This window comes from Echinops telfairi, unplaced genomic scaffold (assembly GCF_000313985.2).
Source record: "Echinops telfairi isolate 266 unplaced genomic scaffold, ASM31398v2 ScPeMD7_7410;HRSCAF=8448, whole genome shotgun sequence".
In the NCBI taxonomy this organism is placed as follows: Eukaryota; Metazoa; Chordata; class Mammalia; order Afrosoricida; family Tenrecidae; genus Echinops; species Echinops telfairi.
Window position 1 is genome coordinate 17,561,518 of NW_022111310.1, and position 14,472 is coordinate 17,575,989.

Consider the following 14,472-nt stretch of genomic DNA (forward strand, 5'->3'; position numbering starts at 1 on the left):
GGGGGGATTTTCTGGGCCTCAGGGTCACCTCGGAAGGCTCTGGCACTTGAGCTGAGTCCAGGCTCTCCATCAGTATTCCAGGCTTTACCCTCGCTGGTCACCTCCCAAGCCAAACCCCAGACCTGCATCACCGAGCTTAAACAGCCCCTTGTTGTGTGCTCATGCTGAGACCCTTGTCTCCGCCCCCAGAGAGTTTTTCCTCAACTGCCAACCCTTCTCCTAAGACTCCCAACTCCCTGGTGGCGCCAGCTCAGCACCCTTTCTCACAGCTGTTCTGCACCCCACTTAACCTCTGCACCCCACTGTTGTCAAAGGGCACGCGTCTTTGCCATCTCAGGCGGCTCTCCCTGCCCCAGGTCACTTGGCCCACCTCCCAGTTCTACTTGTGTTACTCTCCCAGCCCAGAGAGAGATGGGAGGGAGAGGGTGGGAAGAGGGGGAAAGGAGGGGGAGAGAGAGGAGAGGACTGAAAGGAGCTGGCAGGCAGGGAGGGAGGAAGACTCGGGACAGGTGAGAGCAAGGAGTGAAACAGAGCCAGAAAGGAGGGAGGGGGCAGAGACAGCTGAACAGAGACAAGGGTGGAGAGGATGTGAGTGGAGGGAATCCAGATGGGGTGGGTGAGAGAAGCTGGTCTGAGAAAGCACTTGGCCTCCGCTAGGGGGAACGGACTCCTGAGTTCCCTAGTCCTGGCCCCTCTCAAGCCCCCGCTGTGAGCAACGGATCCTCCCCAGGGTCCTGCAGGCAGGCAAAGGAGCAGGGTCTGGGACCGGATCCAGCCGCCTGATGGCCCTCACCTGCATGCCCACACTGGGGCTGTGCCAGGGAGAGCCCTGCCCAAGAGGCACAGGAAGACTCCGAGAACCCCTACCCAGACCCAAAGAAGCGACCTTGCCCCAAAGCCAGTGGGTGTTGCAACATTTCAGAACCTGGGTCCACCGGGTTCAGAAAGTCCAACCCACCACCAGATCAGTTCTGAGATACCCATCCAGGCCTTAACCTCCCTGGGCCTCTAGGGAAGCCCCAGGGCGGATCGGGTGTGGGCTAGGAGGATCAGCATAAGGATTCTTGTTACAGCCCCAGCCAGCCTGCTCCCATCTCCCAGCACCCTCCCCCGTCTGCTCCTGGCTGCTCTCCTTTCACCATATCCAAGGCAGCTGCTCTGGGAGGTGGGACAAGAAAAGCTTGGGGTGAAAGCACTCACCCTCGAGGGAGCCCCCAGCCCAGGGCCTAGCTCACGTTCCAGCCGCACCTTGGCCTTGGCCTTTGCTTCTGCAAGATGGGAGTTGAGTTACTGGTCACCAGAAAGAGCCTGCTTAATGGTCCTTTGCCCAGTAGAGTGGCCTGGCCCCTGCAAGGCCAGGGTCCTGTTGGGATTCTTGATTGGTATGGAGCGCTAGCGCAAATAAGCACAAGAACCCAACTCGCTGGACTCATGGTCACCCTATAGGACAGGACAGCGCAGCCGGGAGAGTCGTGTGAACATCTCATCACTCTGCCGCGGAGCGGCTGGTGGATTCAAACTGCTGGCCTTGAGGTTCGCTGCTCAACACGTAACCACGACGCCACCAGGGCAGTGGCCTTCGTCCATTGCACTCTTACATCCCGACCTCAGTAACAGTTACCTAAGTTGGACACTAAGATTATTTCCCCTGATGGGGAAACTGAGGCACATAGTCACTAGATGGTGGCTCCAGGACCCAACTTTGGGCAGCCAGACCACAGAACACACTTACTCCTGTCCAGGACATGATCAGAGCAGCACTGTGGTTGGTAACACACCGGCCCAGCCCAATGTTGAGCTCTGGGAGACGTCACCCAGTGGGAGGGAGAAGGGACCTCCCCCTTAGAGAGGTCCTTCGGAGTGCCAGACTCTCCTGAGGGACTCAAGAGCAGACTCAGGTGCCAAGCTACCCGGGCTTGAACCCCTGATAGATGGCTTATCCAACCGCTGACCTAGGACAAATTGCTCAGCTACTCTGTGCCTCAGTTTCCTAGTCTGTAAAACGCTCCGGGGGCTGCTGTGAGGACGGGACACACTGGTGCTTAGAGGGCTGTGCCTGCCATAGGCTAAGAGCTTCGGTTCTACGACCCGCCAGTGTCTTCATCACCGTCTTCCTCCGCCGTCGTGGGCTCTGTGTCCTTTAAGCCTTCCGGTCATTTTCTGAGGTTGGTTTGTTCACCCCCTTTTTACTGACGACGAGGAGACTGCGGAGCAGTGACTTACAACAAAAGGGCTTTTAAATGGGCAACCTTGAGATGTGAACCCAGGCCTGCTGGACACGGGTGTTTGTATATAGAGCATGTCCGAGAAAACCTTTCCTTTCCTTTTGTTATCCTTTGCAAGATACGTTTTACAGAGTGTCTTTTGTATGTCAGGCCTTGTGTTGGGCTGGGGTCCCTGGTCCCAAGAAGGGGCTGACTTCCCTATGCCGGCCTGGGGACCAGAGAAAAGTCCTCTCCTTTTCCCTTCTGGCTGTCAGGGCCTGGGACCTCCTCCCACTTCCCGGAGGGCTGCGAAGGAAGAAGGCTTTGACTGGGCCCAGAAAGGTGGGCGGCTGGGCAGGCTTGGTGGGGTATCCGGTTCCGAAGGCAGGCGTCCTTGTGAACACTGCCTCTCTCTGTTCCTCACTGGCTCTATTTACCTCAATTAGAGAGTGCGCTGTTGAACTCCCGCTTAATTAGGGACGGCTTCGTCTGGTGGAGCTGGCGGAGGGCAGAAAGGGAGGGTGACAGGCGAGGAAACATGGAGCTGACAGGGTACCTGGGAAGCAGGGGCCGGCACCAAGGTCTGCCTGGACCCGTGGGCACCTGGGTGAGGACACAGGGGTAGGGGTCCCAGGTCCCGTTGGGGCCAGAGTGAGATGTGTGAGTTGCACAGGGGACAGTCTGTCAGCCTCTGTAGGCGAGGGGGCCACCTCCTTCAACATTAGACCAGCTCTTCACCAATCTGCTCACACTCCGCCCCCTTCAGGAACAATCTCGGCTGGCTTCCGTCCCCAAAGTGGGGTTCCCACAACTCCTGAGCCCCACTGCTTCTCTTGCCATGCGGATGGCCTGGTCTGCTCCTTCTCCTTGTTCGTGGGCTTGTGCACCTGCTACTCTGTCTCCTAGGAGCCTGCTCGCTCTAAGCCTCTGTGGGCTTCGCTCCCTCACTCCATCCTGCCCCTCCTTCTGATGCGACCTCCTTAGAAAGGCCTTCCCCGAGAACCCTCTCTAAGCCAGTCCTGCAGTGATGTTAAGAACAGGGCATGCATCCTCCGATCCTCTGCCCAGACTCTGTGCCTTCCTGCGGAAACCGGGTGGGCTGGTGGCTGCTTTGACCAACAGCGTCCGACACAAGTGGCGCAATGGGACTCCCGACACTGGGTCCTAAAAGGCCTTGTTCCTTGTTTCGCTGGAATAGCCGGTCTTGGAGCCCTGAGGGCCACGTAGAGTCTGACTGCATGGAGGCCACCATGCTGGGAGGAAGCCCAAGTCACGTGGACCGGGCATGTGTGGACCCTCCATTCAGCTGTCCTGGCTTGGCCTGGTTATTGGTTACCTTGGCCAAGGCGCCAGGTATTTGGCGTTAGCTTCCTGTGCTGCTATGGCAAATGCATGTAAACAACCCAAATTATTTTCTTACAGTGCTGGTCTCTTACAAGACCAAAATGATGCTTGTCTTTCTACAGCAAAGCCCTATAGCGGGCTAGAACCTTTTACCTTTGTGTTATCCATTGAGTAATTAACCATTTGTGCCACTGGGCCTCCTTCACGGGCCTTCCTGGGCTGAAACAGGCTGTCCCCATGGCTGCATGCCTTCTGGGCCCTCTAGTGGGGAGACTTTTCTAGGCTGGGGTGCTGGTTAGGTTCTTTGACTTGTGAGCCTTTCTTCCATCTTCAGAGCCAAGGTAGTAGCATCTTCCAGGCTCTCAGATTACCTTCCCTGCTTCTGCCTCCACATCTCTTTCTCTGGCTCATGTGCCTCCTTTCTTTATAAAGGCCCTAGGGATTCCATGGGTCCCACCCGAGCCATCCAGGGCTAGCCAGTCTGCAGAGGGCAGCCTCCTGGGGCTCAGGCCAGTGCAAGGAAGGGCATAAAGTAGATGACTGTTTAAAAGTGCATTATCAGAACTTTCTGAGACACCTCTGAGAACTTCCAAGCATCAGCCGAGCAGTGTTTGCTGCACCACCATGCACCGCAGACAGACACTAGTTTGCTCATTTGAAAATGGCATGGGGTAGGCATCTGGCATCCAATGACTTCTCAAAGGGGACAGAGAATCAAATGAATCCAACCAAGGCTGAGTCCTATGAGGTTGAGGTCAGATATCCTCCACCTTTCAACCTTCTTTATGAATTCTGACACCAACTGTCTCTCCCATGGCACTCTTGTTTCTGCTTGTGTGAGAATTCATTGCAATAGCGCTACAGAACACACACAAGGTCATGGGGTTTATTAGGGAAGTTAACAAGTTACGACAGGATCAGAATTGTCTGGGATTCTCAGTGGTTTGGAAGTTGAGACCCAGTAATCCCCCATGGTGTGATCTCCTCAAGGGCATGAGCTGCTTCCAATATAAGTGGATGCTGTGGAAAAGCTTGCTTGCTTTTCGCTCAATCTAGATCCTGCATTGGGCATTGAGGTAGTTAGTTTATTGTGCCAACCTGGCCGATAAACACATGTGGGGTTAATTGAAGGGCAGAGGGATAAATGGCTCCGTGAGCCTCATCTTTCTAGTTCTCGGGTGATGGTCAAACCAGGGTGCAGCTGTCTTAGCCAGGTCCCTGCTTCAGCTGGCAAGGCTCACTTCCTGCAAGATGTCTCCAAGGAGAAGCCACATGGACCTACCCTGATGCAGCCCTGGGTGCTGGAGCAGCCATGTGGAGACCCCTGCTGTGCTGAGATGCTTACAGGTTCACTGATTCAGCTTTCCTCCTGCAGTCGGCATCATAGTGTTTGTTTTATGAGGTGGAGGAGAACTTTGTGGATGGTGTCGGACATATGGGCTAATGTTGTACTTGTGGGTTTGGGCTGCACTGGGTTGGGATGTTTTTTTGATGTGCACTTAACCTTTATATAAAACTCTCTCTTATGCACAAGTTTCTGTGGATTTGTTTCTCTAAAGTACCCAGACGAACACAGGCGTGATAGCCTCCAGTTCTTTGGACTTGAGCTCGTGGTCTGCCATACTGCCTGGTGATCTTAGGAGTCATCAACAGTTTACCAACCTTGGATTCATTGCTTTGGCAACCAGAAGCCTGTTTTCTGACCTGCCAATCTTGGGCTCATCATCTCCTGTAGCTAGGTGAGTTACCTGTCCCATGAACTTGGACCTTGCCCACTTTTACAACGGTGTGATAGGTAGGTTTATTGTGCCAGCCTGGCCAATGAACACATGTGAGATTAATTGAAGGGCAAAGAGATAAATGGCTTGGTGAGCCTCACCTTTCTTGTTTCTTACTCTTTGATGATCGGACCAGTGTGCTATTGCCTTAGCTTGTTCTCTGCCTCAATTTTCAAGTTACACTACCTGTGGAACACCTAACCCATGGACTGTGTCACTGTAGTTTGAGGTTCCTTCAAGACTTGCTTTGCCATGCTACTGGAGTATGGCTACTGGAATATGTATCGCTTAAGCTGGGGACTGTCAGATCCTGTCATCTGGCTGGCTGGTTGGTGACCTGCCTTGCTGTTTGCTGCCTGTGGCCGTATAGCCTGAATTGCTCTACAGAGGACTACCCGGCGGCCCTCATGACTTGAAGGACTGCCAGTGTATTGGCTGTCTCACAGAAGTGAGTTACACTGGGCCATTTATACTGCTCTATAGATTAATTAGCTTTATTTCTTATGTTATATATATATATATATTTACATAAATATATATAAAATCATTAGTGTCCTGGTTTTATTTCTCTAGAGAACCCTGTCCAGCATAAACAGCATGAGCTGTTTTCTTGATGTAAACCTCTCTATGTACCTGGACGCTTCAGTGGGTTTGTAGTTGCATATGGGACTGCTAACCACAAGGTCAGCAGTGTGAACCCCCCAGCTGCTCCGCAGGAGAAACAGGAGGCTTTCTGCTCCGTCAAGATGTCCAGCCTCGGAAACCCAGTTCTACTCAGTCTTCTGGGATCCTGTGAGTCAGAATTGACTAGATGCCCGCAAACATATACACGACTTTGCTTCTTTAGAGAACCAGCTAAGGCAGATGAGAAAAACAAAAAACAAACAAAGAAACAAAAGACCAAGTCTGACCTGGCCTTATTTTCCACAGCCCTTTATCCGAGTTGTAATTTTCCGTTTACATGCATGCCCATCGACAATCGCCATCTGTCTCCTGACTACACCAGGGCTCTGTGAGAGTAGAAACCCTCACATCCTCAGGGTGTGGCGTGTCATCTGGAAATAGTAGGTGCGCAGTAAATGTTGGTTTAGTAAATGACTGCCTAGTTGAATAAAAAACTGCCCTGGTCAACTCGGCATGAGTAGAGAGCTCCTCAGAACACCTAAGACTCCACTCAGGGCCCCCTGTCCAAAATGAGACACTAAAGTGTTCCTTGGAAAATAGAAATGCATAAAAAAGGAGAAGAAGATTCTTTTTTCCGCCTGGCCTCCCTGGCTGCCAGCCCCTTAAATGCCCCGGGAACACTCCCCAGAGACGAGCTTGGTAGAACAGTCCAGAATTCTGAGAGGTGCTACGTTGGGTTGCCTCTTCTTCTCTACTGCCTCCTAAGACTAACCTGGCACTGGGCCCCGACCCCCACGCAGTGATGGAGGCCTGGGATGGAGTCGGCAAACGGATCCATCTGGAAATAGAAAAATAACCCCAACAAGGCGGTTTTGTCTGGCCTCCTCAGTGCGGTGTGCAGCAGGCGTGTGAAAGAGGCTTTGAGGCCGGATGGTGAGGGCCAAGTGGGGGGAGAACCTCTGTTTCCAGCGTCAGTTGGATGCCTGCGCTCAGACCTCCCTGGACCAGTGGCAAACCCCACCAGGATAGGGGCAGGAGCTAGGCCACACAGCTCAGCTCTCTGAGGAGCCTGTCCCAACCTAACTCCGAGTCACCTCGAATGAGTTACTTAGCCTTTCTCGGCCCATTCACGGCGACCCTATAGGGCAGGGTAGAAAAGAACTGGCCCTGTGAGTTCCTGAGATTGTAATTGCTTTCGGGAGTAGAAAGCCCCAGCTTTCTCCTGCACAGCGGCTGGTGGGTTCAAACTGCTGATGTTGCAGTTATCAGCCCAATGTGTAACCACTATGCCACCAGGGTTCCTCTTCTAGGCCGTAGTCTTCATCTTTACAGCGGGGGTGACAAGACCTCTGCCTTGGAATTAATGTGAAGGTCAAGCAAGAGCCTACAGTGTGAGCACCCAACACGGCGCCTGTTGTGGAGAAAAGGCCACGCTGCTAGTAGCCATGGTAACCACCAGCTGCCATTGCGCGTGACCCTCAGTGGGGACCACACACACGTGCATCACAGTAATGCTGTGCTTGGCTTGTAGGCTTGACAGCGGCCACAATGAGAAGGAGATGTTACAGTTCTGATCCTTTCTGCCTTTAGGAGCTAGAGTGGATGAAGCACTTCCCCAGCACACAGGGGGACCTCCCCTCGGCACCTCAGCTTCCCTGCCTGGGTAAGGGAGCCCAGGGATATGGGGTCTGGAGGTGTCTCGTCTTCCCTGAAAAGAGGAGACTCCCACCATCCTGCAGGAAGCCTGCCCACGTGCACAGGGCCCGGAGAGACACACAGACAAGGACTGGAACTGCCTTCTCACTGCCTATCGCCAGCCTCCTAGAGCCACTCGAAGTTCCTGTCACTTGGGACTTTGCCTTGTGAAGGCGAGGGGCTGGGCTGGGGACTGATGCCGCTTGGGCCTATCCCTCAGCAGCCCCTGCTGCCTGCTCTACCTGGGAGACTGTCAGGAAAGGAGCCCAGGGCCTGACTGCCGGTTTTCTCCACGGGGTCTCTGTCCTTCGTCAGGCTGTGTTCTATCTCGCAGACCTTTCTCCTGCTTCCTGTCAGGAAGCATGTGCTGAATATCCTCTCTAGTCCAGGAATACCATCCTTTCATCAGGAACATCGCTGTGAATAAAGGACAGGACATGGATCCTCTTTGGGGACAAACAGATCACTGTGGTTGGTGCCTTTGCACAGCAAGGGAGAGCACCCGGGACACGTTCTGTCTTGGAAAATGGTGGTCGTGGGAGTGGGGTGCTGGGGGTGCCGGGTGGTGGGAGGACAGCACTGCAGGGCAAACTGGTTTTGGGTAGGCAGAGTGGCCGTTCTATCTCGGAGAGGTTGAATTGGAGATGTCCATGGGGCAGCTGGAGAGAATCCACAAGGGGATGGACGGCTGGCGGTGAAACCCGTGGGACGATGGTGATGATGGTGGTGGGGATGATAGCAGCACTTACCAGGGGCTTTCTCCGTGCAGACAGGCTCCACTGCTAAGTGATTCGCATACCACCTCTCATTTAATTATCCAACAACTGTGAGGACGCTGTCTTCTTTCCCCAACTTTTAAAGAAATCCACCTGTGCTGGAGTTAGAATGCTAAATAGAACAAAGACTCTCCTGCCCTCCGTCTCCTCCCCTTCCCTATGCCCCTCTCTGGTGGTGGTGGTGAGGGTGTTGATGATGATGATGATAGTAATGATGGTAAAGGTGGTAATCATGGTGATGGTGATGGGGGTGGTGATGTAGGCAATAATGGTGATGCTTCAGCTGCTGCTGCTGCTGGTGACGATGGTGGTGGTCACGGCGCTGATGGGCATGGTGATGGGGGTGGTCATGGTGATGGTATTTATCAAGGGCTTTCTCCATGCCAGACAGGCTCCATGACTAAGCGATTCGCATACCACCTCTCAATTTAATTATCCAACAACTCTGAGGATGATGTATTCTTATCCCCAATCTTTTAAGAAAGACTTAAAGGGCATGGTGAGCACCTTTGGTGACGTTCCCTAGAAATAAGCCTGAGGGATGGATTCAGCCACAAGGGAGAGAAGAGGGTGCTGAGAGCCCTCGGGGCGAGCAGGGAGAGAGGGCGTGGTCTGCTCAGCAGGTTGTAAGCAAGGAGGTAACTTGTACATCAGAGCCTGCCTGCCTGGGCTCTGTGTCAGACCCCAGTCTCTGAGGGAGGTCACCGGCTCTGGTCAGCTCTGAGATGGACCGCCCGACTCTCGTGAGGAATCTTCCCCCAAGGACTGTCCTTGCTCTGATCCTAGAATGTGCTCAGATGTTTGGTGAACGGATGCTAGAGTTTTCTAAGAGTCCTGATCTGAGAGGCCTCCTTCTCTTGCCTGCCCCGGAGCCTGGGACGTTCCCACCTCTGGTAGGATGTCCCTCCGATACAAGCCCTCCCATTGGGAGACCTCCAGTCTCCCCCCAACTCATTCCCAGTGCCACAGCCAAGCCTCAGTCACCAGAGTCCTGAGCGGCCGCCCAAGATGGGGCTGGGAAACCCCTTGTGCCAGCAGGGAGGAGGCCGAAAGGGCCGCCCAGGACAGCTTCCACCCAGGGGCACCTGGAAAAGTCACCGAGCACCTCAATGGCCACGGACAGAAGCAGAGGGACAGAGAGACCTCCCAGACATGTCATTCTGCATCAGCCCCAGGACCTCTGCGTGGCCAGGGCAGAGGGTGGGGACACAGCCTTAGAAATGACCAAGGCGGAATGTCCTTTCAGTATACAGGCTCTCCGTGAAATTTTAATCAGTTCCGAGAAAATGAAGACATGTCATGTTTCTTCTGTGCCCGAGGTTTGGACCGAGAGTTCGCCTTTGTGGATATTGAACAAGCGAATGAGGACGTGGAAGAAGAAATGGAAGGTCCTTCCCTCCCACATGCAGCCATTAAAGGGGCAATTCCGAGAGACGGCGTTTCCACTTCTGGGACAGGCCAAGGAAGGGTCTCCTTGGGGCGGCTCTGGTGCTGGGGAAGGCAAATCAGAATGAAACAACTTAGGACTTCATTCAGGGAAAAGCCCCCTGTCTCTGAATTCCCCACAGCTCGGCAGGAGAAAGAGCGGGCGTTCTAACCCTGTGAAGCATTGCAGTCTGGGAAACACCTGTCCTAAGAGTCACGATGAGTCCACATCGCTGAGGCTTTCATTGCTGTTGATTTGGTTTTTTAATTTTGGGAGGAGGGTGGGGTGGGGAGGACGAACCGCCCCAGGAAGCACATTTGATGGGCTGCCTTTCTCTCTGCCCCCTGGGGAGGGACGCCGGTGAGGGCAGTCCAGGCACTGTCCGCTGGGTGCTGCAGCATCCCTGACCTGTTCCCAGTGCTGTGGGATGGGTGCATGAAGGCAGGCGGAGGGAGGATACGGTCTGGAGACACTCCAAAGGGCAATTGGGCTCCAGGAGACTCTGGCCCATGGAGTGCTGCCCATCACAAACCAAACCGGCCAGCTAGCCCCACGGGGCCCCTGGAGGCCTTGGCAGCAGAAGGCTTTGCAATCTAGCCCTTTGGATGTACGGATTGATGCCACATGATCTAGGAACCACTGAGTCACAGAGGCTTGCACTTGGATGACCCCTCCGATGCTCTCAAGTCTGAGACAGCATTCCTTCGAGACCTTTCCGGAGAGGTAGCTGGCTCTGCTTCAGGTGGGTAGGGAGGTCGCAGCAGGGAAGGACAGGGGACAAGAGGTTTCCGCAGGGAGAGATTTTAGGCATTCTGGCCTGGGATTCATGACTCCTAATGTCTGTCCGTGGCTATCAAGATGAGAGTCTGGAATTCCACAACTGGCCCTTCTTCTATGAGATCCTGAAAGTCCTCGACATAAACCACCCCTCAAGTCAGCGATGTGCTCAGAAACCCCCCACGGGGATTTTGGTGAGCAAGGCACCTGAAGATGCAGGAAGGGGACCCTGGGTCCTCCGTCCACCCCCTGCCCCTGCCATCTCAGGGCCCTCCCTTTCTTTGCCTTGACCACAGGGTCCCAGCAGGAAGCCAGCTGGCCAGGAGAGGCAGCTCCAAGAGCTCTGAGGCCGGCCATGGGGGAACGGTGTGGTCCCACCTCTAGTCCCACCACCTCCTGGCAGCAGGCGGTGTGGGCACAGCCTGTAATTTGGGGGTGGGAGACAGGAGGCCCAGGTCAGCTTTGACCACAGGGTCCCCAAGGGGAGGGAGTGGTCCTGAGGCTTGGAGAATCAAAGCCTTCCTCTCAGCTCCCTTGGTGACCCTGAAGATAAAAATATTTATGGACAATTTCCTTCACTCTGGGGACAGGCTGGGCACAGGCAGGGGCTGTTTTTTTCCTTGGCTACAGCTGATCTCTCAGGATGGAGGGAGTTGGGACAAACACAGGTTGTTTACGAGGTCCACCGGAGCCCCAGGGAGACACGGCCGAATACAGTTTCCCCTTTTCAGCAGGGACGTGAAGCTCTGGACCGGTGCCCGCAAGAACAAGGTGGGTTTCTGTCCTCCGTTAGCTTCGTGCTTGGTGGGGCTGGAGGGCTTTTTCTTCCTTTCTTGCCTGAGAGATGGGGTGAGTGTGTTTTGGGGAATAGCATGTTTCCCATAATTTGCCTTTTGAAAACACAGGGAAATTTGCGTATACGCCTGTAACAGCCTGGATGGAGAGCGCCCACCGCGCCAGCCCGCTCGAGCTCAATAAACACTTGTTGACCAGAATGAATGGATCATAGAAACGGCTGCCCGAGCAGGGGGGAAGGAAGGCTCCGTGGAGATCCTCTGGGCCAAACTGCTCGGGTTTCAGGAAGGGAAACTGAGGCCCAAAGAGGGGGAGGAAGGGGGAGGCGGCTCCCATCAGATCTCACAACTCATGATAACAATGCTGTGTGATACAATAATCTACATATATATGTATTCACATGCACACACAACTTTTGCTTTCTTTTAGAAACCCTCTGGGGGCATTGAGCATTCTCCAATCAACCAAAGAGTAATTCTTACTGTCTAGTCCTCCAGCAAGGCCACGGAGGAGGCCCAAGAAAGGCCAGAGTTCCCTGCAGAGAGCAGGGAGGCTGAGCGAGGCCCACCGGCTGACCCACTCAGCCAGGATGGGGAGAGTGGAGTTTAGCAACACCCTCGGCTGTTTTCCGTCCCTGGACCGACGCCTCTCCCGAGCAATCTAACGCCCGCAAGAAGGCACCAGCCCAAGCCAAGCCTGGGTTCAGATCCCAGCTCTGTCATACCTAATCTGGGCAAACAGCCCTCCAGGCCTCAGTTTCCTCACCTGCACATTGGAGTCTAGACACCCCCACCCCCCACCCCATGCTTTGCCTTCCTTACCAACAGCACAGGAATTGGTGTTCTGTTGGTGTTCCTGCTTCTAGAATTATGATGCGCCAGTTGGTCCCTTGGGCCATCCGAGAGACACAGCATATTTCAACGCCAGCCCTTGCGATAAAAATAGCTTTAAAGAGGGGGCATCTCACCAGGGTATCTGGACAGGATAAAAATAACCTTTAAGAACAGCCAGCTTCTTCTCTCTGCTTTCATATTCTCCCGCAGGCTTCTGATCTCTTATTTGGTTTCCCAAGTCGACTGACCCTCCCAGGCAGACAATCCTCCTTGTTCTTAGGCCAGTAGGTGGCAAATAGATGCCAAGGCCTAGGAGGAGAGGTTTGAGAGCCGGGACGACGGGTCCCATCCCAGTTCTGTGAGCAGCGCACGGTGTGGCTTCAGACAAGTCTCATTCAGGGCTCCCTTCCTTTCCCCTCTGCCGTGCTCTGTGGCCACCGATCCTGTAACTGACCTGCTTTCCACATTGGGCAACGGAACATGGAGATGTGGCTAGTGCGACGTAGAACCGAATTCTACAGTTAAAAACAAGTCTCCAGGGATTTAAATGGAAGTGGTCACACATGGCTAGTGGCTATCCCAGTGCACAAGGCAGATCTTTAAGATGAGAACAGAAGCTGCCCTCCAGTCCTGGGGCAAGAAAGATGGGGTACATGTAGATAGAGCTTCACCCCAGTGGCGTAGGGGTTATGAGTTAGGGGTTATGAGCTAATCACAGGGTCAACAGTTGGAAGCCACCAGCTGCTCCTTGGGAGAAAGATGAGGCTTTCTACTCTTGTACCAGAGGATGCACAGAGGTACAGATGGGAACTGGAAACGCGGGGAATCTAGGACAGATGAACCCCTCAGGACCAGTGGTGACAGTGGTGATACCGGGAGGGAAGTGGGGTAGAAAGGAGGAATTGATCACAAGGATCTACATACAATCTCCTCTCTGGGGCATGGGAAACAGAAGAGTGGGTGAAGGGAGACACCGGGAAGTGTAAGATAAGATATAATAATAATTTATAAATTATTAAGGGTTCATGAGGGAGGGGGGAGTGGGGAGGGAAGGGGATTGAGCTAATTCCGGGAACCCTAGAGGAAAGCGAATTTTGAGAATGATGAGGGCAACAGATGTATAAGTGTGCTTTACACAATTGATGTATGTATTGTGATGAATTGTATGAGCCCCAATAAAATGATTTAAAAAAAAAAAAAAAAGAGTGATCGTCTCAGAAACCTGCAGGACAGCTCTAGGGTCGCTGAGAATCAGCAGTGACTCATGGCAGCGAGGGAGCCAAACACCTGAGAGATGCTCACTGAGTGCTGGATTCCTTTGCTTCTTCTCTTGTCCTCTCCAAATGTGGATGTACAAGAATCCAGGAGCCACAGACTCTCCCCTGGAGACTGGTGTGGGGTTGACGGCTGGGGTGCTGAGTGAAAAGATGCGCCAGGGACCTCTGTGGCAGGGAGGGCAGAGAGCAGGGGTAAGTCTGAGGCGATGACAAAGCCAGGAAAGAGGAGGACGGACATGACTGGGTTTGTCCATGGGCACCCTGATTCTAGACGACTTTGTAAGCCTTTGACAAGTGGACCTGGAAGAAGGAAGGCCGAGGAAGAGTCGGTGCAGTTGGATCGTGGTGCTGGAGAAGAATATTGGGAAGTGCCACGGAATTTCAAAAAGACACACACGTCTACCTTGGGAAAGGTATGACCAGAGTGCTCCTTAGAGACAAGGATGGTGAGACATTGTCGTATATACTTTGGACACGTGGTCAGGAGAGACCAGTCCCAGGAGAAGGCCCTCCTGCTTCTCAAGTGGAGGGGCAGACACAGAGGAAGCCCCGTGACAAGCTGGATGGACGCAGTGGCTACAGCAATGGGCTCAGGCCCAGGAACAATGGTGAGGGTGGTGCAGGACCAGGCAGTGCTTTGTTTTGTGGTCCATGGGAGCGCTGTGGGGCTGAATCACCTCGATGGCACCTCACCGCAAGAGCAACCCTGATCCTGGCTCCCCTGAGCACAAATACTACCAGAGGATCCATCTGACAATGAACTCTGCAAGCAAGTGGTTTCAGGTTAGAATTCCTGTCCTATAGGTTACACGCTCTGTGACCTTGGGCAAGTTGCCCAGTGAGTTAGTTAGTGTATTGTGTCAACCTGGCCGATAAACACATGTGGGGTTCATTGAAGGGTGGAGGGATAAATGGCTCAGTGAGCCTCGCCTTTCTAGTTCTC

General features: G+C 53.7%; 1 long non-coding RNA gene across 1 annotated transcript; it reads right to left on the reverse strand.

The window, feature by feature from the left end:
• Nucleotides 1–9,656: 9,656 nt before the first annotated feature.
• On the reverse strand, nt 9,657–12,285 carry LOC123522436. Its single transcript, XR_006680713.1, has 2 exons — nt 12,241–12,285; nt 9,657–9,912 (listed from the first exon to the last, which is right to left on the reverse strand). It is a non-coding gene; the product is annotated as an uncharacterized LOC123522436 (long non-coding RNA).
• Between the last annotated feature and the right edge of the window lie 2,187 nt (nt 12,286–14,472).